This window comes from Rhinopithecus bieti, unplaced genomic scaffold (genome assembly GCF_001698545.2).
Source record: "Rhinopithecus bieti isolate Rb0 unplaced genomic scaffold, ASM169854v2 scaffold_4709, whole genome shotgun sequence".
Classification (NCBI taxonomy): Eukaryota; Metazoa; Chordata; class Mammalia; order Primates; family Cercopithecidae; genus Rhinopithecus; species Rhinopithecus bieti.
Window position 1 is genome coordinate 2,156,220 of NW_016805139.1, and position 26,245 is coordinate 2,182,464.

The 26,245-nt window shown below is 37.4% G+C and overlaps 1 protein-coding gene and 1 long non-coding RNA gene across 4 annotated transcripts in view; both read right to left on the reverse strand.

Moving 5' to 3' along the window:
* The window catches only part of LOC108529210 (uncharacterized), a 46,210-nt gene extending 25,922 nt beyond the window's left edge, over window positions 1-20,288 (reverse strand). The window contains exons 1-2 of the long non-coding RNA XR_001885435.1: window positions 20,192-20,288; window positions 10,980-11,120 (exon numbers count right to left, since the gene is read on the reverse strand). This is a non-coding gene — a long non-coding RNA (uncharacterized LOC108529210). The remainder of the gene's footprint in view (window positions 1-10,979; window positions 11,121-20,191) is intronic.
* Window positions 1-26,245, reverse strand: part of KCNQ5 (potassium voltage-gated channel subfamily Q member 5) — a 599,695-nt gene that overhangs the window by 569,635 nt on the left and 3,815 nt on the right. The window lies entirely within an intron of this gene.

Sequence of the window (26,245 nt, forward strand, 5' to 3'; positions counted from 1 at the left end):
TTGCAAAAATGTTATTCAGAGATTGACATTCATGCAGTAATTTCAAATAAATATTTTTAATAAACAGTATAATGACCACAACCATAAAATAATGTCATTGGTAAAAATTGCCAAAATACAGTAAGAATTTTAAAAGACATTTTTAGCTTCCTCTTTCGGGTATCAACCATTATCTTCTCTCTGAATAATACTGAAAGAAAATTTACATCTATGCAACAAATTTCACAATTAGAAATGGAGATAAAATTACATAAGCAGACACTAATGGAAAATCTATCCAAACAAAGGAGGATCTTTAAAGCTAAAACTTGAAGCACTCAGGAAGGAAAGAATCATTGAGTGTATCTAAGACATACAGTAAATGGCATGCTCCACTGATTCTGACAACTTGCAGGTTGGTTATGAAACACCAACACAAAGGCTTCGAGACATGGAAAAATTCAGAAAATGTGGCAGGTGAAACATATTATAATGAAAATCCAAGCGAGAGGTCTCTCTTTTAAAAATAAATGAAAGCTACTCTTATGGAATAAACAAACTATAGTAAGCAATTGCTACCATCATTCTTACAATCTCTGAATACCTGTGATTGTCTGTGAATAAATGGTACCAACTGAAATAGGGAATTCATCACAGAATGCTGTAAACAACATTTGGGTGCATGGCTAGATAGATAGATAGATAGATAGATCACTCGATAGATAGATCAATTCACATAATCCTCAGTGCGATATAGTTCTAACCATTCTCATTTTCTAGATGGGAAAACAGGGGCCTGAAGTTTCCTTGTCTAAGATCATACTTAGAGCCTCTTGTGAGGCTGAATTGAACTCAGTCCTTTGACTAGGATTGGGTGTTCTTTCCTCACTAGCACAGTGCTCTCTTCAGGGTTAAAACAGAATACAGGAATACAGCTCTTTTCACATTCACAAGCGTGCCTTCTACCTCTCCAAAGGCCCACGAGAAATCCCACTGGCCAGGGTGAGGAGAGAAAAAGGCTGTGATATGGATCAGAAAAAGTCTTACGGATCCAAGGATATTCAGGTTAGATAAGAAAGGGAACAGCACAAAGCCAGAGTGACCCCCAGTTCAATCCTGCTCAATTCTAGGAAATCACCACCAAGTAATTCTCACTTTCTGTGGGAGACGGAGAGGGGAGGGAGGCAAAGGAGGGAGGAGAAAAGGTAAAGAGGGAGGGGAGAAACTGGGAGAAAAGAAGAGGGAGAGAAAAATGAGAGTGGGACTCAAAGTTGGAGAGAATGATTCAGAGGAATTAATATCCCACTCTAAGGAAGCACATAATTAAAACTTCTTCATCTTCTGAAACATCTAACTAAAAAAGACACAGGGTAGAAAGCCTCTTTCTCTCTCTCTCTCTCTTTTTTTTTTTTTGCTTCTGCCTCAAGCACTTTTAAAGTTGCCTACACATTACAGAATGTTTTGTTTGATTTCCTTTCAATATCCCAGAGAATATTTGGAATGTTTCTTAATTTACATATGATGTGGTGTTATTTAGATATAGATCCCACGAAAGATAAAAAAAATTTTAAAGTGAGTGTAAGTGTGAGCATTGAGACAGGAGAAGGAGGTAATTAAGAGAGATAAATGAAGCTTATAAAAGCCTGCTTCTTATCCTAACCACTGTCATCAAAAAAGAAATCTGTAATTCATGAATAAAACATAATCTGAGTTTTACAACAGCATTATAAAGATTCTTATTGAGTATAAGTTTTAAAAGTGTTATTGTGTTACAAAATTTAATGAGAAATTTTTCTTTCCCTTAAAAATAAACACAAATACCACAGACATTTCCCAAAAATTCCAGCTGTCTGCCTGCTCTCCTTGAGTTATTTTATTTTTCCTCCATTAGTAGTTTAAAGGTGTACTCTTTGATATGTAATATCATTTTAAGGAGTCGAACGGAATTAAGATTGTTCCAGTGTACTCAGCTGTTTATTTTCACATAATTGAGGTACACATTGCAAAATTAGAGTGTTTTCATTGGAAAACTTTCATTACTAGTTAAAAACTGTCATCTCAACAAAATAATAGACTTCTAAATCAAAGATTTTCGTCCAACAATTTAACAAGTATACTAGTGTATGCATGAATGTGAAATTTTGGAAGGGCCAGGCATAGAAGGAAATAATTTCTAATTTGTCATAAAGTCCAAGAGTATTTCTGTAAAATATTTTACAATTCTACCACACCCCATGTATTGCATTTTTTCTGCTATGTTGTTTTTTCCACTGAAGGAGTCATAGCCCAAGTACGTTTCTTTGTAATTACAGAGTTTCTATCTATCCATCCATCTGTCCATCCTTTCATTTACTCAGTTCAGCTAAAAAAGTCTTCATTTTGTATCCACCAGCTGCCTGGACCTGTTAGGCTCTAGGGAAAACAGATGGATAAAGTTCTGCTCCTACTCTTAAGGACTTCATAGAGCAGGTTAAAAGGTAATCAGGTAATTATAATATGATAAGGGAGTAGCTATGTTAAATACATGAACAAATATATGAGAACAAGACAGGAAGAAGGCAGCAATCTCCCCTCATACTTTACGTCCACACAGAAGGTACAATTTATCATTCACAAAACAGTTTACAAAATATTATCTCCTGCATTTGGCCTTTGTTCCTATTCCTTCCCACCTGTCCTCTTAAAATAGGCTGACCCTTTGCAACCTTAATTGACCCAATTTAAACATGACCTCCTCTGACCATCCTCTCCTCTGCCCGTGGGAGTAGTTACTGCACATTTCATTCTCATAGCATCTCTAAGTTGATGCACACTGTTTTTCCTGAGTGCTCTCCCTTTAGACCGAAACCACGTGAAGGCTAGGAATATTTCTTTCTTCTTTGTATCACCAGTGCTAACCATGTAAATGTGTGAGGAATGACAAAAAGGAAGAAAATAATTACAAGTAAACAAGACCCTATACTAATACATTTCACTGTGCCCTTTCATACACATATATCCTACCCACCCCGCCACTAACAACTATTCCCTTTCTTTTTTGTAAAAGATATGCATTAAAATATTTTCACTTTTAAACGGATTTTCCCCAGAGGGCAAACCACCCATTTACTCTCCTGGCAGAAAAAAACAGTAAAGTGTCAAGATGTCTAAGCCAGTTTGAAAAATATTTTGGAATTTCTGTGTTTTTCCCCCTTTTTTACACAGCTATATAAATGTGGACCTGTTCTGAAAGTCAGCTTGAAGCACACATTTCAAGGTCTTTGAAATACTTTTCTTTCTTTTTTTCTTTTTGCATTTCATTTGACTAAGCAGTTGTTTAAAATGTAGTATAACCAGAATGTACCTATTTATATTGGTTACTTCAAAATGCATGTCTATGAGTCACTGTTTTTATACACTTTATCTAGCCAGCCCGTTCAAAGAAAAGAAAATAGGGGAAATTATTAGAATAACAATTACCAGTTGAATGACCTAATACAGATTAAATTATAAGAAACAAGACAGGAAAAGGAAACTTAGTTTATATCTCACATAGGTGCATTTTAATTATTCCATCAAACCAATAACTATATAAACATAATTTCAGAAAAATGGAAGATGGAGTTTAACATTATAAGAGTCATTAGCTGTAAAAACAATGAGTAAAAATATGTAACGGTCAGAAAAAAACATAGCACTTGCAATGAGAGACTGTTTGTATTAAATATATTTAGATGTGTCAGTCACTGCAATATTTATTCAAGGAACCAAACTTCTGGGATTTCATTTCTATTTGCCACCAGGTGAATAAAAATGTGTTAAGTTCATGTTGTCTGTGACCTTCTACTAAAAATGTTATTTCTTAGTCATATTCTGCATTGGTGGTCAGGGTTGGATGCCAAGAATTTGCTTGTCATCTGACTGAGTTTCCTTTTCACATGAAATGCTTCATCTGAATTACACCATCCTAAATGATTGTACAAGCTGAAGAATTTTCTATGTCCAGTAGTTTTATTCGTTAAAGAAGCATTCAAGAACCATTACAAAACAATTAAAGCAAAGATAAATTCTGTATATTCTGGTCATTTGTGCACACCAAGATTGATGGTGGTTAGCAGAGTATGTAAATGAATGAATTTAGGAGGTCTCACTGAGTTGTACAAACTCTTTACTGGGTCTGTAGCTCCATTTCCAGAGTCCTGTGTGTTTTCACAGAAACTGCACCATTAGTTGTCTTCACTGGAGGATTTGACCAAATTTATCTAAGGTAATGTGCCTATACATGAGCTTCTTAACTAAGGTTCTTAAACCCCTTGGTTTACGAACTTCTGGAAATTTATGTAACCGTGTGCATATGTCACCTGCCTACATGGCAAGGATACATGACAGAAAGCATAGTTTTCTGGCCTAGGCCAGATAGTAAACATTTTCAGCTTTTTGAGCTGTAGATCACTGTTGTTACTACTCAACTCTATTGTTGTCATATAAGAATAGTCACAGACAGTAAATAAATCAATGTGCATAATGGTGTTTCAATAAAACTTTATTTATTATTTATAATGGATCCCAGATTTACAAGACATGATTAGAGTCTGTTCTGTGCCTGTGTTTACCAAGTACCTCTCAATAATGGGTTAGTTTTGCATATGGCTCTGCCGACAGGAAATGGATAGGATAGTTATGTGAATTTGAGGATTCTAATTCATTTGAGAGTTTTATAGGGTTAGTAAGCAAGAAGAACTCCTTCAAATGTGACTAAAGTGTATAAATAATGACGATTCATATCTCAGTGCTCATAGACATGGCCGGATGGTGATTTACAAATGAGATGATGTACCTAAGCTGTGTACTTGCCTTTGGGCAGCACCCTGCAATGTATGCTTATGGGGCAAATGACATTAAACCAATCACAGAGAAATTGATCCAGGCAAGAAGGCACCCTTAAACTCAAGCAAGACTGGATTGGCAGGACATATATCAGCCATACACAGGGTTTGATCAGAAAAGGTCCCTTTAGTTTTACTGAAGGCTTCTGTCTACCCATGCAATAGTAAACTATGTAGACCAATAGATAACCATATGCTTTTTTTTTTTTTTTTTTCTCAAATCCATGTAGTTTTTTAGACATAAGATCAGCAATAACTACAATCTGTTCCACTTGTGGATAACTGTCATATTTGGTAAGGAAAACAAACATATAAGAAATTTTAGTATTTTATTTTAGAGGTCCATACATTTACAAAACTTATTTTAAAATAAACTCATCATTTGTTGCTAAAGTTATTCTTTATAAGCCTGTTGACTTTTCTTTATCAAATGAAGATGTATTTTTCACACAGTTACATTATATATTGCATATGTGTATATGTATACAAACATATTTAAAAGACAATATTCTCAATATTTGAGAAGCTGTAGTATGATGGATGGGATCCTGCTGTCAGCAACCCAATTATATAGAAATTTGAATTATTTCAGATTACAGATTAACAATGGACATGGGATAACAGTCCACGGGAGACCATTAATATGAATGTATCCCATCTATAATTGGCCATGCCTTATACATCATTTTCTTGATCTACTGTCAGTCAGCTTGGCTTCAGCTTGCTTTTAACTAGGAGCACAGTACATCACATGAAGTACCTGGGAGGAAGTGGAAATCTCTACATTAAGTAAGAAAAAAATGCCTTTCGGGGAGGTAAGTAGTTACATTCTCTTCAGGCTTTCCTTTCATTAAAGGACTCACCATGAGATATGCAAAGAAAGAAACAAACAAAAATTAAAACCTTTTCCAATCTTCTAAAGTTACAAGTTAAAACTAGCAAGATTTCAAACTCATTCCAGAAGCCAAGCATGATAAGGACAAACCACAACGGAATGCTCTTGAGTGTGGACATCTGAGGAAGGTGAGACCAAAGGACTCTGAGGGGGCCCTGCGCAAAGCCAGTGAGGACCAAACCCAGAGACTCACTGCCGCTTCCCTTCCTCTCATTTCTATGAGGAAGATGTGGGTAGACCAAAAACGGGAATTCAACCTGAAGAGTACTTCCATACCATATGTCATATCCTGACTTAATACTTATTGTTGTCTTATTAATATTATTCATTTCCTACTTATTAAACTTCCATTCTGGTAACCTGTGTAAGAACGTAAGTAAGAGTATTTGGTGGGGATTTTTCTTGGTTTGTTTTGTGTGTATGTGTGTGTGTGTTTTTCTTGAGACAGGGTCTTGCTCTATCACCCAGGCTGGAGTGTAATGGCATCATCACTGTTCACTGAAGCTGCAAATTCCTGAGCTCAGGTGATCCTCCCGCCACAGCCTCCCAAGTAGCTAGGACTACAGGCATGCACCACCATACCCAGCGACTATGTTTAATTTTTTTTGTTGTTGTTATTGTTGTTGTTGTTGACAAGGTCTCACTACGTAGCTCAGATTGATCTTGAACTCCAGGCTCCAACACAATCCACTCACCTCAGCCTCTCACAGTGCTGAGATTACAGGCACGAACCACTCTGCATGACCCCTAAATAAGAGTATTTGACAGATAAAAACTACCCAAAGTCCAGGTCATCTCAGCATGCTGGGATATGGGGTAATATTGTGTGACACAAATTATCCTGAGAATTCATGTTCTAAGTATCATACTTAGAATCTGTAAAATACCCGCAATTTGCAAAATCATGTAGACCAACTTTTCCAGGAGACTGATTCAGAGAATATTCACTAGGAGCAATTTGGCTCAAATAAAACCTTGTCCCTACAGTTCTTCAGAAAATGCACGGGCTTGCTGAGAGAATGGCGATGATAGTGATGGTGGGACAAAAGGAGGAGACACAGAATAAGAAGGACTATGGAATGCACACAGTAAAAAAGTCAAGTAGGGCAAAGAGGGTTACGATAAAAGGTGCACCTTGTCTCATTCCTGTCCCACAGCCCTGTTCGCCAAAGATAACTTTCATCGCGTAGTTCAATCCTTCCAGAAACTTTCCATTTATATACATGCATACATGCTGTCTATGTATTGCGGATCCTCATTATTTGTGGATTTCATATTCGAGAATTTGTCTACTCAAAATTGATTTGTAACCTCTAAGTTAATACAGTACTTTTGAGGTCATTTGCAGACATGTGCTGACCAGCCAAAAATTTGAGTCTTCTCTCACATATGTTCCCAGCTAACACTGAACCAGGCTGAAAGGCCATCTAGCGTTCCTAAGCACAGGAAGGCTGTGATGTGCCTTATGGAGAAAATACATGTAAGATAAACGACATTCAGGTATGTGTTACAGATTGTGAGTTCAGTGTTAATGAATCAACAATATATATTAAATAATGTATCTTCAAACAGAAACACACATAAAACAAGGTTATGTATTGATCCATTGATGAAAATGTTATAACCAAAGGCTCACAGGACCTAACCCTGTATTTCCACTAGGACAATGAGTCAGTATTTGCTAATTCAGTATTTGCAGTGACTTTATGGAACAGAATGAGAACAACCTACTATGTGTGTATTTTTTTTTGTTTGTTTGTTTTGGAGACGGAGTCTCGCTCTGTCGCCCAGGCTGGAGTGCAGTGGCCGGATCTTAGCTCACTGCAAGCTCCGCCTCCTGGGTTTACGCCATTCTCCGGCCTCAGCCTCCCGAGTAGCTGGGACTACAGGCGCCCGCCACCTCGCCCAGCTAGTTTTTTGTATTTTTTTAGTAGAGACGGGGTTTCACCGTGTTAGCCAGGATGGTCTCGATCTCCTGACCTCGTGATCTGCCCGTCTCGGCCTCCCAAAGTATGTGTGTATTTTTAAATTTACTAAGTGGATACCTGTATGTGTTGTACATACTGGTTTACACCTTGATTTTTTTGTTGTTTTTTTTTCATTTTAGAAATCATGCTATACCATGTCATGCATATCCACCTCATTCTTTTCAAAGGATGCAGTTTTCCCTTGGACAGTTTTGCCATCATTGATTTAACTAGATGCTAGTAATATAGTTTTATGTTTTTTCTAGACTTTTAAAATGACAAAACAATGTTTCAGGGAACATTCTTATGCTTACATCTTTGCAAACTATCTAAATTAAATAAATCTCTACATTAAAGAAAATTCTGGTTTCTGTGACAAATACATAACAGCTGTGGCTGTGTTTAGGAGGCATCAAAAAGTTTAACAAATTGATAGGTATCCTTTATCTGAAATGCTTGTGACCAGAAGTGTTTTGGCCTCCAGGTTTTTTTTGAAAATTTGAAATATTTTCATATACTTACTGGTTGAGTATCCCTAATCCAAAATCCAAAATTGGAAATGCTCCAATGAGCATTTCCTTTGAGAATCACGCAAGCACTCAAAAAGTTATGTATTTTGGAATATTTTGGATTTCGGACTTTTGGATTAAGAACACTCAATCTGTACTACATAGGGTGCAGACTTGTCCTGAGTTTAATGTGGCTGAACAGCAGCACCACACTGAGGATGTTTAGCACACACCAAATAATTAGACTTCCTTTGGTATGTGAAGTCAGGGTTAAACAACTGCGGGGTGCCTTCATCTGAGGATCAATGGAAAATGGCCTGTGTTTGTATACAAATCTCCAAGACCAAAGGAGGCCTTTTTAAAAATAACTTTTAAGTTCAGGGGTACATGTGCAGGTTTGTTATATAGGTGAACTCATGTTACAGGGGTTTGTTGTACAGGTTTATTTTGTTACCCAGGTACTAAGCCTAGGACCCAACAGTTATTTTTTTCTGTTCCTCTCCCTCCTCCTAACCTCCACCTTCAAGTAGGCCCCAGTGTCTGTTGTTCCCTTCTTTGCATCCACGTGTTTTCATCATTTAGCTCCCACTTACAAGTGAGAACATGCAATATTTGGTTTTCTATTATTGTGTTAATTTGCTAAGGATGATGGCCTCCAGCTCCATCCATGTTCCTGCAAAGGATATAAGCTCATTCCTTTTTATGCCTGTGTAGCACAGGCATAAAATAAATGTACCACATTTTCTTTATCCAGTCTACCACTGATGGGCATTTAGTTTGACTCCATGTCTTTGCTATTGTGAATAGTGTTACAATGAACATACGTGTACATGTGTCTTAATGGTAGAACCATTTATATTCTTTTGGGTACATATCCAGTAATGGAATTTCTGGGTTGAATGGCAACTCTATGTTTAGCTCTTTGAGGAATCTTCACACTGCTTTCCACAATGATTGCACTAATTTACACTCCCACCAACAGGGTATAAGAGTTCCCTTTTCTCCACAATCTTGCCAGCATCTGTTATTTTTAGATGTTTTAATTATAGCCATTCTGACTGGTGTGAGATGGTATCTCATTGTGGTTTTGATTAGCATTTCTCCAATGATCAGTGACATTGAGCATTTTTTTCATATGCTTGTTGGCCACACATATATTTTGTTTTGAAAAGTGTTTGTTTGCTGGACTTAATGCCCGGGTGATGGGGTTGATCTGTGCAGCAAGCCACCGTGGCACACGTTTACCTATGTAACAAACCTGCACATCCTGCACATGTACCCTAGAACTTAAAATAAAAGTTGATAAAAATAAATAAATAAATGAATAAAGAATTAAAAAAAGAAAAGTGTCTGTTCATATCCCTTGCTCATTTTTAAAAAATGTTTAATGGGCAAAGGATATGTTTGCTTGTTTTTTACTCACAAAATGTTTGTTTTTTACTTGTAAATTTGGGAGGCCTTTTTAACATGCTCTTTATCTAGTAGGGCCAAACTAACCCTCTTCCCTAGGGTAAACAGCAATAGCCATGTATAATAACAAGGGGAATTGAGCCTCTACTGCCTTACATCCCCCTTCCCTTCCCTAAGCTGTGTTTGAGTAGTAAATGAAGTAGCACTGAATCAGGACCATCAGCGTGGAGGTTAAGACAACTGAGAGAGAAGATTGTAGATATTCAAAAATTGTGGGAGTAATGAGTCATAGAGAATTGTTCATAAAAATAAATGAGAACCCTTCATTTTCTCCAGTCACCTCTCTGTCTCAAAAGTGTCTCAGATAAATAGGAAATGCCTGAAGAAGCACATACAGTACACTTCAACCTCTCAGTGCACATACATGACTCAGGCAGAAAATGGTCAATTACAGACCAACAATTTTAAATATCAAAATTCTTTTCTCCCTCATCATTCATTAATGAAACCATCACCTTTCTAATGATAATATTAACAATTAAAAAGCATATTAATATAGACAAAGAAATACGAGGAGGGGGAAACCAAATTCACGTTAATTTTAACCATTTTCTCTCTCACTCACACACACACACACACAATAGTGTGCTTGCAAAGCTGAAGATATGCCTCATCTCTGAAGCAGGGCAGGATTTTCAAGAGTTAGGGTCAAATCCTGCTGCTCCTACTTACATCTGTCTTGGTTCAGGCTCTTTGGGGCATATAAACTGAGTGCTAGGCCTGTTTAACATGGCAGATTTAAAGACTGCACAGATGTTTGTGCTTATTTGAATGTCTGGATGAATACATTTGCCCTGCCCTAATGAATTTACCAAGTGTAATGAAATTGTGTGTGAAATAGTAAATGTATTTGTGTGTGTGTGATGATGATGATGATTTTGGATTCCTCATGTAACATTTATATATACTCTTTCCCACTCCCACTTGCTTGATTTCAGGAAATATTTCTCACATTTTCAGATCTGGAAAGAAACCACAGTGCTGCAACTGAATGGGCTAAATACTAATTTGTTTCTTACTTGATCTATTCCTTTATTAGCTCCTTTAAAGATCAAGTCAATATATGGTTTAACTCCAAGAGAAACACCTTCTTCAGAATTTAACTTCTTTGGAAGAAAGAAAAGTCATAGAAATTACTATCTTTTGCCAGCTATTAAGAGTTTCTAAAAGGGAAAAATATTTTCCCTGTTAGTACTACAATGCTCATTTAAAGAATATTCTTCATGGAATAGTTGAACAAACAATAATATTTAAAATGAATGTCAATATTCATTTATTAAGAATTACAAAGTACCTTCGGTAGAGGAAGGTAAGTAAGGCAGGTCACAGATCTACAACCAAAGTCATTTCTATACAGGATTGACCACCATTGCTGGCTCCAATAGTACTTGATCCTGAGGAAGCTACTTAACATTTTTGCAGGCTGTTTTCACATCTAAAAAAGATAGCACTAGAGTCGGTCACCAAAGGTCCTTCCAGCTCTCTAATCCTATTACTTAAATGTGTCAAAGCTGTAGTTCCTGCTTTAAGAGTGTGCTTTTATCTATACACTCAAAAATAAGGAGATTATAAAATATGGCTTGATTTCTGAAGAAAAATCTTTTTGTTCAAGTTCAGAGAACTTGTACACACAACAGGAAATATCTGGCTGTATAATCTTGGCACCAAATAAAATGCTGTTGTTAAATAAATGTTACGCTAATTCAGTTATTCACTCATTTATTCACTGAACACATGTTTTTTCACATGTGTCTATTATTGCAGCATTTCCTCCTCTGAAGAGGCCATAGACTATTTGGTTAGAAAGTGTAAAAATTACTTTTTTTTTTTTTTTTTGCACCAGCAATTACATAAGGAGCTTTAACACTTTGTCTCCTTATTTCCACATTTATCAAATGGTTGGTGCTTAGAGGGGTTTACGATTTGCCCAAGGTCAAGGTCATACATATTCAGTGTGTGTGACTTCCAGAAAATTTCTCATTCCCTTTACTTTGGCTACAAAGTTGTAAGCCTTGGGTTAGGGCTCCATCTGCTTTTTAAAATTTACCCTGCACACTACTGTTAGAGAAATTCTCACAGTCTCACACACCAGGCAGCCTTCTACGTGATCATGCCTAAACTCTATCAGGGCCTTTGCAGTTGTCAAGACATCGTGTTATTTATCTCCCAATGTTGCCTTATCATAGCTCCAAATGTTGCCATTCCAAACTTTTTTTTTGACCAACCTAAACTTTTATTTATCATAACTCCAGGATTTCGTTATTCTCAATTACTTTCATCTTTCCCCTTCTCAGGGAAGGGGGTTCCTGAGGCTTTTTTATTTGTACAGACCTCCAGCTGCTTGGAGAAATAAAAAGTTAGCTTTACTCTGTTGATTCCTAATCTACCATTCTCCCTCTCTCTTTACCCATTTATTTATCAATTATGCAGCCTAATCTGTCTCTCCCTTCTCCCCTGCGAGCACTGTTTGGTGCCTTATCTCAAACTCTTTAGAACTGCTTGGCACTTACCAGCGTCTCTCTTAGAGACTGCAAGATTGCTTTCCAACCAGATATCCCTGGTTTCATTCGAGGCTCTCTAAATATCACCCTCTCTTCTGGAGTCCCCATCCCAGTTATACAGTGATACTTTTAGGGGCACCCCTTACCCTGCATGGTCCCTTTCAAAAAACTGATTGCTATGTCAGCACACCACCTAGTTGCTGGGTTGTTCTGGCCTTTTCTTCCAGGACATCATGTTTCCTATGAAATTGGATGTCCGCCTAACACATGGTACTGCAGATGCTATCAGCTCCTAGATGGCAAAGTTTTCTTCTAGGTTCTGGCCCCTCGCCTTATATCCTGGCTTTCCACATTATCATACATTTTCACTTATTTTCTTTGTAATACTTTTATCCTATTGCAATCCTTTGAGAGTCAGTCGTCCTGTGGATGTTGTATTTTCCTAGTTTTTTGTTTCTTTGTCTGTTTTGCAAATCTTTCTCTTCTCATCTCCCAAAATGCCAGTATTCCCTAAATCTCTGTCTGTACACTCTTCTCCAAGCACCTTATTTCTTCATTCATCACTCAACATTAGTAACTGATGATCCCCTGTCTTTCCCAAAGCCCAAACAGGCCACATGTCTACTTGTGCTTGTTCTTTACCTAAAACAGAATTAAGCATCTTCTGATTGGTCACAGTCACACTTGCTTGGAACCATGAACATTTTGATTCTTTCATCTCTTTTGCCAACCAGAAGCCAATGGAGAGCTAAGAACGCCAGTTCTCCCTTTGAATTTTCTCCTATTCTCCTTTTCTGCGCATTCCCAGGGCTGACACTCCGGTCCAGGTCCTTGTCATGCTGCACTGCCACTCCACTGCCAGATGCTTACTGTAGAGCAACCACTAACTTTACATGTCACCCTTGAGACAGTATAAAAACATAACAGATTTATTGTGAATAGGTCTTTTAAATATATTATCACATGCTTTAGAAATCTATATTAAGATTGCAGTGTGGAAAGGGAATTTGAATCAACAAGAAACAAACAAACAAAAAGAATAGGTATTTGCCTTTAATCTTTTGTGGAGAAAAAAAGTACAATCCTTCATTGATGACAACTGTAGATTATGACAGCTACCCTTCAATTAGAGGAATATTCTGTCTTCTCCAATACAACGTGATAGTTTGATTATTCTTATTTACGGTTGTCTAGGCTACCTCACTTAGTGCCATCTATAAATGTATTTTTATTATCCACTTCCTGCCCTGAAGCCTGGAATAAAACTCCATACCCACTAGCTCTGGAAAACAGCTCTCAGCAGCATGACCCAACTAGTTTAGGAAATGTAATTTGTAAAGTAGCTCATCAAGTCCAATACTGGATGTAAAAGATCTGGAACCATGTAAGGGAATCTTTCCTGCTAGAGATACTGTGAAACTCTAACTTCCAATTTCAGCGGAATGACTGGGGCCATTCTATTGAGTGAAAGGAATAATGGGCTACTGAAGCATTGGTAGCCTGAACTGCTCTCTAGGCGTCCACACGATTGGTACAAATATGACGACTACATAGTTTTCTTTCCTACTATGCTTCCTGTCCTAACTTTGGAAGAATTGCAGGACGATCTCAGTGCACAAGTAAAGTAGGACCTATGTAACTAGGGTAGCTGGTTCATTTGGGAAGATCCTAACCCATCTCATTTTGTTTATTCCTTGATGGATCTGAAGCTAAGGGAACTTAACTGGGTTTCTTCTAGAGAAAAATACTTGAATGCAAATTTGAATGTTCGAGCTTGTTAAAACTGTTTCCCCAAAACAAACTGTAATTTCTTCTATGTCAAGGACTAGATGAGTAAGAGTAGGTACTCCTTGGGTTCAGGATCCTATCTTGAAGGTTCTAAGTGAGTTCCCAAATGTCATTTGGATTGCCAATCAAATTCTCTGCCTTTTCCATTTGACATACCAAACCAGAACTATAGGATTTTATCATCAGGCATGATAAATTTATAATTAGTTTAATCTCACTTTGAAATTCTTTAACCTGACTGCTGATCTAGGTCTGAAATCCATTTGAAGTACGTAGTCTTTAAAAAATGGACAAAAAGCACCTTAGAGATTGCAATGAACACACATTTTAACACTTTTGACCTTAGCTGCACTGGGAAGTACCACTCTTAGTTGAATAAAAAAGCCATTTTCCACATGACTGGAGAAAGTTGAACAAATGGAAGAAGTGTTTCCAAAGTGTTTCCAAGTGTTCAATATTTGAGTGTCCACTGCATATTGTGTTCTTGGAAGGCTAGGTATAATATTTTCCTTCCATGTACTAGAATTAAGTGAACAATATTAGAAGCTTAAAGTTATACTGAAAATAGGCCGGGCGCAGTGGCTCAAGCCTGTAATCCCAGCACTTTGGGAGGCTGAGACGGGCGGATCACAAGGTCAGGAGATCGAGACCATCCTGGCTAACCCGGTGAAACCCCGTCTCTACTAAAAAATACAAAAAACTAGCCGGGCGAGGTGGCGGGCGCCTGTAGTCCCAGCTACTCGGGAGGCTGAGGCAGGAGAATGGCGTAAACCTGGGAGGCGGAGCTTGCAGTGAGCTGAGATCCGGCCACTGCACTCCAGCCTGGGCGACAGAGCGAGACTCCGTCTCAAAAAAAAAAAAAAAAAAAAAAAAAAAAGTTATACTGAAAATAGACACCTCATTTTGCTAAAAAACAACAACTTTTTGGTTTATACTATTGTTCTTAACCCATTTAGGGAGAAAGAAAATAACACCTCCAAACAAAGTATTATGAAAGAGCATTGGTTTCTTTCTTATTTTTTAAAATACTTTGGAGCAAATTAAACATACTCAGAATGTTTTATTAACTAGAACATTTAGTTTAACTAGTTTAATTACCACTGTTTAGAAATTACTATGATCAGTGGGAACTCCTGTGTTTGGTCTCAGTGTGGGAATGCCCTGAGCAGAACGCCCACTTGCACAGGCAGCTGAACGCTGAGCTCCAAAGTTTCCCAAGGGGTCAAGAGAACTGGCAATCAGCAGTTCTGTACATGGTGATCCTGGAGTTTACCTTGTAAATCCCTTCAAAAGGAGCAATAGCTAAATGCCACTGGAGAAAGGCCAACCTTTGCTTTTATCCTAAGTCAATTCAGAGAGATGGTTTTTGAGGCTTAGTAAATAGTAAACGAATATCCTTCTAGATAAAAATTTCTTGAGGGAATATGCTATGTCTTATTTATGTTAAGCCCTATAGTTCCTACTCTAGGGCCTTACACTTAGCAAGAGGTCAGGTTATTAAACAAACACTGAAGAATTATATCCTAATTTTATAAACCAGAAAGTTGAGAAATGTAGCCAATGACTCAAAACACGGGGAGAAGAATCTAAATTCTCAACTCCATCCAATCCTCCTAGATTCATTCAGGTGTGAGAGAAAACAGGTTTAGAGAAATAGAAGCCTTAAACTTGTTTTCCATTCTAGAAAAGGTTATGAGAATCACTTTAACAAGGCCTATGCTTTGGAAAAATTTTCAATCAGAAAAAAATGCAGGTAGTTTTCTATCTCCTATGTACTCCTATGATACATTTGCATTTTGAGGCTGTGCTTTAACCTCTCAATAAAACAGAAAAAGTACAGCTCTGTGATGCCAGATTATAGATCTATTCTTGGCTCACTGAGTAAAGAAACTCTTAATGATTATAACAGCCACTGGGGTAAATATTTTTGACTGATATTTAACGATGTTACAAATATATTTGGACTTATTTATTGTATATTTTTCTATAATAATTCCACATGGCATAAAAACGAATTTCTAACTTATTTCTTAACTATATACTTCCAAAGTATATAGTCAACTTCTAAAGTAGTCAACTTCCAAAATGGAAGGTATAATCTTTTAAAATTATTCTGAATATCTGACTATTGCCAAATTTCAGAAATAATATATAGATATTAGAAAACTTCAGTAATTTTAAGACTTCACTCCTTATTTTCTAAGAAATTTGAGCATAACTAAAACCCCAAGAAAAATAGGGTTCTCCCCTTATACTTTTAAAATCCACATTTTCTACAAGTCTCTATTAATTACCATAGAGCAATATGTAAATTAGGTACCCAGTCTACTTAGGCAGTACACTCTTAGAGCATGTAATTAGAAATTCAATGCGTCTCTTAAGAACAGACAGCTTTCGGAGGAAGAAAAAGCAACATTTTGTACAAACAAATGGGGAGAAACACCATTCCAGAAAGGCAGAAGCACAGAAAGAAAGGAAAAAAAAAAAAATTCCTTGATACTAGGTTATAAGGAATTTAAACTATAATTCATTTATTCAACAAACATTTATTGTGCATACACTATATTGCTAAGAGCTATACAAGACCCCAAAGTAGTTTTTGTAATGACTCTACCCATCTGATATGAGGAGCCCTGGGCCCACACATACCATCCACAATCAAGATTATAGTGGCCTAAGCTCCTTAGTTTAATTAGGTCCCACTTGTCAATTCTTGGTTTTGCTTCAGTTGCTTTTGGGGACTTAGTCAAAAATTCTTTGCCAAGGCTGATGTTGAGAAAACTATTTCTTAGGTTTTCTTCTAGGATTTTTCTAGTTTGCAGTCTTATATTTAAGTCTTTAATCCAACTTGAGATAATTTCGTATATGGTGAAAGGTAGGGGTCCAGTTTCATTCTTCTGCATATGGCTAGCCAGTTATCCCAGCACCATTTATTGAACAGGTAGACCTTTCCCCATTACTTGCTTTTGTTGGCCTTGCTGAAGATCAGATCGTAAGTGTGCCACTTTATTTCTGAGTTTTCTATTCTGTTCCATTGGTCTATGTGTCTGTTTTTGTACGAGTACCACACTGTTTTGGTTGGTATAGCCTTTTATAGTTTCAAGTCAGATAGTGATGACTCCAGTTTTTTGTTTGTTTGTTTGTTTTTGTTCTTGTTTTTTGTTTTGTTGTTGTTGTTGTTGTTGTTGTTTGTTTTTTTTTGCTTAGGATGCTTTGGCTATTTGGGTTCTTTTCTGGTTCCATATGAATGTTAGAATAGTTTTATCTAATTCTGTGAAGAATGAAGTTGTAGTTTGATAGGAATAACATTGAACCTGTAAATTGCTTTGGGCAGTGTGGCCATGTTAACAATATTGACTCTTCCAATCCATGAGCATGGAATGCTCTTCCATTTATTTGTGTCATCTCTGATTTGTAAACAGACAACTTACAAAATGGGAGAAAATATTCACAGTCTATGCATCTGACAAAGGTCTAACATCCAAAGTCTATGAACTTAAACACATCAACAAGCAAAAAACAACCCCATTAAAAAGTGGGCAAAGGACATGAACAGACAATTCTCAAAAGAAGACATATGAGCAGCCCCCAAGCATATGAAAAAATGCTCAAATCAAAACCACAGTGAGATACCATCTCATACCATCAGAATGATTATTATTAAAAAGTCAAAAAACAACAGATGCTGGTGAGACTGCAGAGAAGAGGGACCACTTATACACTGTTAGTGGGAATGTAAATTAGTTGAGCCCCTGTGGAAAGCAGTTTGGAGATTTCTCAAAGAACTTAAAATAGAACTACCATTTCACTCAGCAATCCCATTACTGGGTATATACCCAAAGGAAACAGACCATTACACCAAAAAGACACACACACTCATATGTTCATTGCCATGCTGCTCACAATAGCAAAGACATGGAATCAACCTAGGTGCCCATCAATGGTGGATTGGATTAAAAAAAAAAAAAAAAGGTACATATACACCATAGAATTCTATGCAGCCACTAAAAAGAATGAAACCATGTCCTTTACAGCAACATGGATGTAGCTGGAAGCCATAGTCCTAAGCGAATTAATGGAAGAAAAGAAAACCAAGTACCGCATGTTCTCACTTATAAGTGTGAGATAAATACTGAGCACATATAGACATAAACATGGGAACAATGGACACTTGGGACTACTAGAAGCGGGAGGAAGGGAAGAGCCACAGGTTGAAAAACTACCTATTGGGTACTACGCTCACTACCTGGATGCAATATACCCATGTAACAAACCTGCACAAGTACGCCCTTTATCTAAAATAAAAGTCGATTTTTTAAAAAAAGAAAAAAACCTGGCCAGGCGCGGTGGCTCACGCCTGTAATCCCAGCACTTTGGGACGCCGAGGAGGGCGGATAACGAGGTCAGGAGATCGAGACCATCCTGGCTAAAACGATGAAACCCCATCTCTACTAAAAATACAAAAACAAAATTAGCCCGGCGTGGTGGTGGGCGTCTGTAGTACCAGCTACTCGGGAGGCTGAGGCAGGAGAATGGCGTGAACCCGGGAGGCGGAGCTTGCAGTGAGCCGAGATCGCGCCACTGCACTCCAGCCTGGGCGATAGCGCGAGACTCGGGACTCATCTCAAAAAAAGAAGAAGAAAGAAGAAAGAAGAAGGAGAAGGAGGAGAAGGAGGAGAAGGAGGAAGAAGAGGAGGGGGAGGAGGAGGAGGAAGAGGAAGAAGAAGAAAAAGAAAATATCTAACAGGCAAAGTAAAGGAAATAAAATATAGTGGCTAAGCATGTGTGGCTCTCAGCCAACCTGCCTTGGTTCAAAGCACTGTTCTGCTATTAACTCAGTAGCTGACTTTGGACAAGTTACTAAACCGCCCCCTACTTTGGTATTCTGGTTTGCTAAAAGGGAGATTATAACACTAATATTACTTATTGGGGTTATTCTGAGGAATAAAAGAATTAATGTGTATAAAGCATTTAGAACAATGTCTAGCACATAATCAATAATTAAAATGACTATATTTGTGATAAAAAAATCTTCTTCTCTATGACTTTATTCTCTCTTGATTTTCCTTTTAGCCTTGTATTTCCTTGTAGCTAGTGTCCAATCTCCCTTTTATTCTTGCCAAACTAACTGAACATATGGCCTAAATATGCTGTTTCCTCTCCTCACTTCTGATTCATTTCTCAGCTAACAGCAATCTGCCTCTGCCCTCACTGCTTCACTGAAGGTTAACACTGATGAGGTTATCAAATCACTGAAGAATTCCACATTGCCAGATTCAATGGTAATTTCTGATGGGTCTTTATCTTACTGAACCACTCTCTACATTTCAGACCCTTAGTTTCCACAACCTTGAACATCTTTTTGTCTAGTGTTTCCTTACAGCCTGTCATTCCTTGTTTCCTTTGCTCATCAATTAAATGTTGGTATTCTCCAGATTTCCATCCTTGACCGCCTACCCTTAATCTTTATTTGCTTTCCTCATGATTTTAACTCTTGTCTGTTTTTTTATGTCTTTTAAATCATCATCTAAGAGCTACTGTACATTTATAGTTGGAATTCCCACAGGCACCGAAAGCTCAGCATTTCCAAAGCTAAACTCATTGTATCACCCCTGCAATTCGCCAACCTGTTGTTCCACCTGTATTGAGTTCAGTTAATAGCACCACTATTTATCCAACCACCTAATCCAATAATCTGGAAATAACAAATCTATATCTTTTAATCTTCCACATTCAATCATTCACTAACACATTTCAACTCTATTGTCATACTTTTCCCCCATCTTCACTACCACTGCCCCAGTCTAAGTCCTAATTATCTCTTGCTTAAGTTGGAACAATAGTTTTAAAATTTAACCGCTACCTCCAGTTTTGTCTCCCTCAAGCCATCACTGATAGAACTAGTAGAGTGACCAATCTAAAATGGAAATCCAATGACATTACCTGCCTAAATCCTATCTTCCTCAAAGATTGCCCATCACATAGAGGATAAAATCCTAGACCTTTATCATATAAATACAGCCTTCTACCACATTGTGTCTATTTTTCCCTCTAGTTTCAATGACAGCCACCATGCTAAGTGTGAATATGTATATATTAAACATTATGTACACATATACAATCCATATAATATCATAACAGCTTGAAGTAATATTTTAATCCTATTTTATAGATTAAGAAACTGTTACTGATATTTTCTAGATTAAGAAACTGGTACCTGTATAGTAAAAGTAATGTTGATCATTAAATCTAAATCTCTCATATTCTCCAATGGATTTCTTTGAGGTCAGGTCCACATTGTTCCTTTCTTTGAAGCACCAGCATCTAGCACATTGCCTGGCATACACAATGGCTGTTAATCAAATGTTAAACTAAATTGACTGTTTAAAAAGAGAAGTGATGGATTATAACATTATCATTAGATTATGCAGCCACTGACTGAAGAAGGAATAGGGATTCTAGAATTACCTCACAGGTACAATAAATGACAACAATGACCACTATGACTGAGTTTGTAAAAAGTGTATATCTCTTCATCATGTAAAAATTTAATAATCTTTCAAATTATGAGATAAGTTCTATATTATCAAGAGTAAATTTAACATTCTTTTCATTTCTAAATTGCATTTTATTCCAGTGTCTTTTACTTTTAGAGGATCAAAACAAAGGGAAATAGACATATTTGCACTAACACATATTCTCTGCTAAAAGATACAGTATGTATGTGCTCATGTTGCACTTGTATTTGTATGAGTATTAAATATATATGCACAATACACAAATGTATATGATGAAAACTTCAAGCTATTTTAAGTTTAGAAATTGATGACTTTAATAACATTTAGGAAGCTCATTCTTCAGACACACTGATTGCAAAGGATTAAAAGATCACCTGAAACCCTGAGACCATTAAAGAATTTCATTAATTATGAAAAAAAATGCAGATGTGTGGCCAATCTTTCTCTCAGGTTGCAACCAAATAAAACTTCAAATAACGCACTCATAAATGGCTGAAGGAAAAGGAAATTAAAATGAAAACACATACATATTAAACAAAGCTATGAGCTGTGGCTGTTCAACAATTGGGCTTCAAGTAGTTTCACACCATTGGGCCAGGATAAAACATGCTCTGCTGGCATTTTCGTCTGCCAAAATAGCCATTTGCAATTAAAAATTAAAACTGGCACTACTTCTTTGCAAGCAGTTTTCAGAAGGCTGCTGGCTATCTTTCTTGTTTATAGTTTTTTTTTGTATCAGTCCTTCATTTCATTTTGAAATACCCTTTTCATTTTTTTCCTTTTAGGCTATCATATTCCAAGTACTAATATTTTAACATTTTTCAACATTTCTAATTGTAACATGGTCCTCAAGTACAATAGCATCGTTTAGATTTCTAAAGACTAATTAGAAGAGTACGGAAGATTTTATATATCAGCACAGTATAAAGTAGTATAACTTCTGTGAGGCCTCTGTAGACTTAAGAGAAATCAGTGATTTTTTTAAAGGAATGCAGGAGCAAAAAGAATATGTAAACATCAGTCTCTACAGACATAAACTTAATTCAGAATAGAATATATATGTAAGTAGTAAAGTAATTCATTAGGTCTAATTGAGTCTGACACATAGAATGGCCAACAGAGTAAAATTTCATCTTCCACAAGGGAACTAATAGTATATTTTGGAGATCTGGGGTGTCAGTAAATGAATCAGCATGTATGCATGGAGCATCTTTTATGTGACAGGCAGTGTTCTGGGTGCTGGTGATATAATAGTGAATAAGACAGAAACCCTTGCCTTTGAAGAATTGGGGGTCAGGGAGGAGACAAGCAATAAACAGATCCTCCTCCAAGCAGAGGAGGAGTGATGTATTCTGTTAAGTCTTTAGAAAGATCACTGTGGGCCAGGTGCTGTGGCTCATGCCTGTAATCCCAGCATTTTGGGAGGCTGAGGTGGGCAGATCACTTGAGGTCAGGAGTATGAGACCAGCCTGGCCAACATAGCGAAACCCCGTCTCTACTAAAAATGCAAAAACAATTAGCCAGGTATGGTGGTGCAAGTCTGTAATCCCAGCTACTCAGGAGGCTGAGGCAGCAAAATCGCTTGAACTCGGGAAGCTGAGGTTGCAGTGAGCTGAGATCGCACCACTGCACTCCAGCCTGGGCAACAGACTGAGGCTCCATCTCAAACAAACAAAAAGAAAGAAAGAAAGAAAGATAACTTTGGCTACTATGTAACACAGAGACCTTGGGGATTTAGGAATTAAGTTAAAGCAACTAGTTAAGAGGCAACCCTCAAGCTCACAGAAGAGGAAGGGAAATGATAAAAAGATCAGGTTACTTCTTATTCCAAATACTCCTTCTCTTTTATGATAGTATTTTAGACTCTCTACAGTATCCTCCACCATCTCGGATCACAGACACGATTGTGCCCATATCACAGATGAAGATTTGGAGACCCAGAAGTGTGAGATGACTTACAGAATTAATTAGTGGCAAAACTGCAAGCAAAGCACTAATCTCCTACTTCTAGTCCTTTTAAATGAATCGCCAGTGTCTTACTTCTAAGAAAACTGAAAAGACTTGGTAGTTCTTTCAGCTTCGGCTCACCCCGAAGCTCCTCTGTGGAAGGCTTATAAGGAAAATTATTTACTTACTCAATTAAGCAAGCATTTATGGAGCGTCTACTAGACATGAGGCACCTTGTTAGGCACTTAATATTTAGAAATAAGTAGAAATTTCACTGTATGGACGCTTGCTCTTGTGGGAGAGACAGACCAAGCAGCCCATGATGACGGTACAATGGGGGAAGCACCCTTATGATGACATTGGTAGAGTGCCATGGAACCTGAAACAAGGGGTACTTAACTCATCCTGGCAGAGGGAAGGGAACTGTTTGGAAATATGCCCAAGAGGAAGTGATCTTTGAACTGTACTTTTTGAGAAACATTAGGAGTTTAATAGCAAGGGTGCAAGATGTGGGGAGAATCCAAGAAAACAGCATGAGCAAACACATGGTGGTGAGACACAGGGTAGAGCAGTACAGTAAGAGTGGGGCTTAGAGTGCATATTAGAGGGGAGTAGTTACATAGGAGTCTATGCCCTGAGGGTCTTGTGTGAACTCTTCCAAGGAATCTGGAATCTAATCTACACTACTGTGTCCATTTTCCCAAGTCTTAACCACTCCTCAGTCCACTTGAATCATATTTATGACCCTTAGCACCCCACTGAAGCTGCAGCAGCAAAGGCCACCAGTGACCTCCTTCATAAGAAATCCAATGAAATCTTACCTAACTTTTCTAGTTCTTTCTGCAGCACTGGAAACTGCTGGCCATAACCTTTTTTCCATATGCATCTTCCTTTACTTTCATGAAAATAAGATCCCCTGGATTTTCCCTTGGCCTTTGGGTTGCTGTCAAGCTTTTCCCAGGTTCTTCCATTGGTTCTTACTTTTTCATCCACTGCTTGGTGTCGGTGTTCCTCAGTCTCTGGCCTCCACTATGCCCTCATTCACTCTATACATTCTTTGGACTATCTCATTTTTTCTACTTATTGCTTTAATTACCACAAAACTGACAGAGGCTTTCAAAGCTAAATATCTGGTTAGATATTTAGATTAAACTCCAGATTTGTAAATGAATCCATTCCTTCAAAAATATTTTATTGAGTGTTCTCTATGTGCCAGAAATAGTTCTGGTTGCTGATCCAACATGGTTGGAAATAGACTGTGCCTCGTTCACTGCTATGTTCCCACCACTTACAATCTCCACCCGAATGACTCACAAACATCTAAAACCCAACATGTTCAAATCTGAACCCATTATATTCACCAGAATATGTGCCCTTCACTCTTTGTCCCATATATTAGTGAACGGCACTTCCATTCCTCAAATCAACCAAGTCAGAATCATCTTCCTCATACCACATGTCAGACTGGTGAAAACAATCTGCAAATTTTATCTCCTTAACATTTCTTTGGTTAAACTCCTCCTTCTCATCTCCACAGTTACTGCCTTAGTTCCTTAGGAAATCATCTCTCATCTTTCTAGTATGATCCACAGCATATAGTAGATAGTCAACAGACATTCACAGAATAAGTATATGAATAAATGAACACAACAATGAATGGAAAACTCACACAATTGCTATCATCTCCTTATAGGCCATATTGACTCCATTTTGCACTCCGATTTATTTACTGAACTAATGAAAGGCAGATCTTTCCAAAATTTATATCTGATTATGTCATTCCCCTGATTTTCACCATTCAATGCCCACTATTGCCTATAGGATAAATACCAGATTCTATGGTCAGCATCTGAAGCTATCCAAGAGATTGGTTACTTGCCTTTTGCTCTATCTTCTTTTCTTGTGGCTTTCTTCACCCTGAAAATACTTAACAGCACCTAGAATTACTGTGCTGATTCACAACCCCATATCTTTACTCAAGCTGTTTTCTCTGTCAAGATTGTTCATTCCCTCCTGCTGTGCCCACCTGAAAATTAACTACTCATTTGTGGAAACTCAGCTTACACCTCACTTCCCCTTTGAAGCCTGTGCTGACATTTCTGCCCAGGCTTCACTTCGTAACCTCTCTTTCTAAGCACACCAATAACATTGTTTCACGCTTGTTCACAGGCTTGTAGTAGTCCTTTGCTGGAGTCTTTCCCTTCCTCCAGAGTGGAGGCCTTTGCCTTGTTAATTTGGGAATTAGCACACATTACACACTCCAATACTTGTAGATGGATAAATAGATGAAGGAGTAGGTGATGAGAGTCATGGAAATATTTTAGGCAAGGGGATGATATGATAAGATTTGCATTTTACGAACAATACTATGATGTTAGAGCAGAGAGAAAGCTGAGAACAGAAGCCAGACGATCAGGCAGGAGAATATTACAAACCATCCAATAGAGAGGTAAGAAACAGAATGGAATAGAAGTAGTAAAGAAGAAAAGGGAATGTATTTGAAAAATACCTATAAAGTAAACAAACAGTATTTAATGACCATTTGCCTGACCAGAGGGAGTAACTATGAGAAAAAGGATGACTTCAGAGCTCCTAGCGTGGGTGACTTCTTCTTGTCTCCTTGTTTAATATCTATAAATTTGCACCCATAGCATTAAGTCAGACAAAGATACATTAAGCAAAGTGATCAATTACATATATCTACAACACCGTTTCCCATGTAATTTCGCAGAACCACATTTGCTGCATCAGTGCAAATTTATATACGAAGCCCCATCCTGTGTTCCTCTACTACCCTCATTATTCTTCAAAATTTTCCCTAAACAAGGAAGAATTAAAAAGGGACAAACAACATTCGAGGCAATGAGTCACCTCATGTTTGAACAGCACACTAGTAAAATGAAGAAAAGTTGAAGACAGGAAATATGGCTGTCAGGTAAATCCTAAAGAACGGTAAGGGCAAGGATCTCCTAATCCCCACTAATTTAAAAAGTTTGAGGGAAAGTATTTGAAGTAGGTCACCCCTTGCCCTGTCCAGTCATCCTATCAATAGGCTAGGATATGTACTCTTGAAAAGACATTTTATACCCCTAAAATACCATTATAATAATTATTTTTGCATAAATAATAGAAATTTATATTTACCTCAAGCATAACTTTAAACATGCTTTTCTTGTTTCTTGGCAGTGAAAACACTGGTCGACCAAGTAAATTCATCCCTGAAGTACCTCATTAATCACAGTGCACTTGTTCTTGGCAAGAACCTTAATATGCTACAAAAACTGTTATTAAAGTAAGATTTGGGGATTCCCAGACTGACAAGGAATTAGTTAATTACACCTCTCTCGAAATTATTTTCTTGGGGTCTAGTTAAACTTACAGCATAAAGCAACTTGGATAAATGAATGTAATGCGTAAAGTCTGGCTATTCTAAAGCTCATTTAAAATCACAAGCAGCAACTGCCAAAGATGGCCTCTTTCCCCAGGGTCTGCTTAGTTGTGCACAATCCTCCCAGAAGATGATACTATCCATTCCCTCTTTGTGCTAATGTGGATCTAGCACCCCTATCTAATTGCTGAGGCATTACAGTTTCAGACTCCAAAATATATAATGCAAAACTTCACATTACATCTATTAAGTACATAATTTATTTCCTATCTACCACTAAAGATACTGCTAGGCTGATAAAGCTTGGTGGATAGAGAAGTATACAACCTTGAACCTTTGGAAAAATCATTTATCAATGTTTTAAAATTCTGTAAGCCCATACAAACCTGTTAACACCAATATATGGAAAAGAAAATGT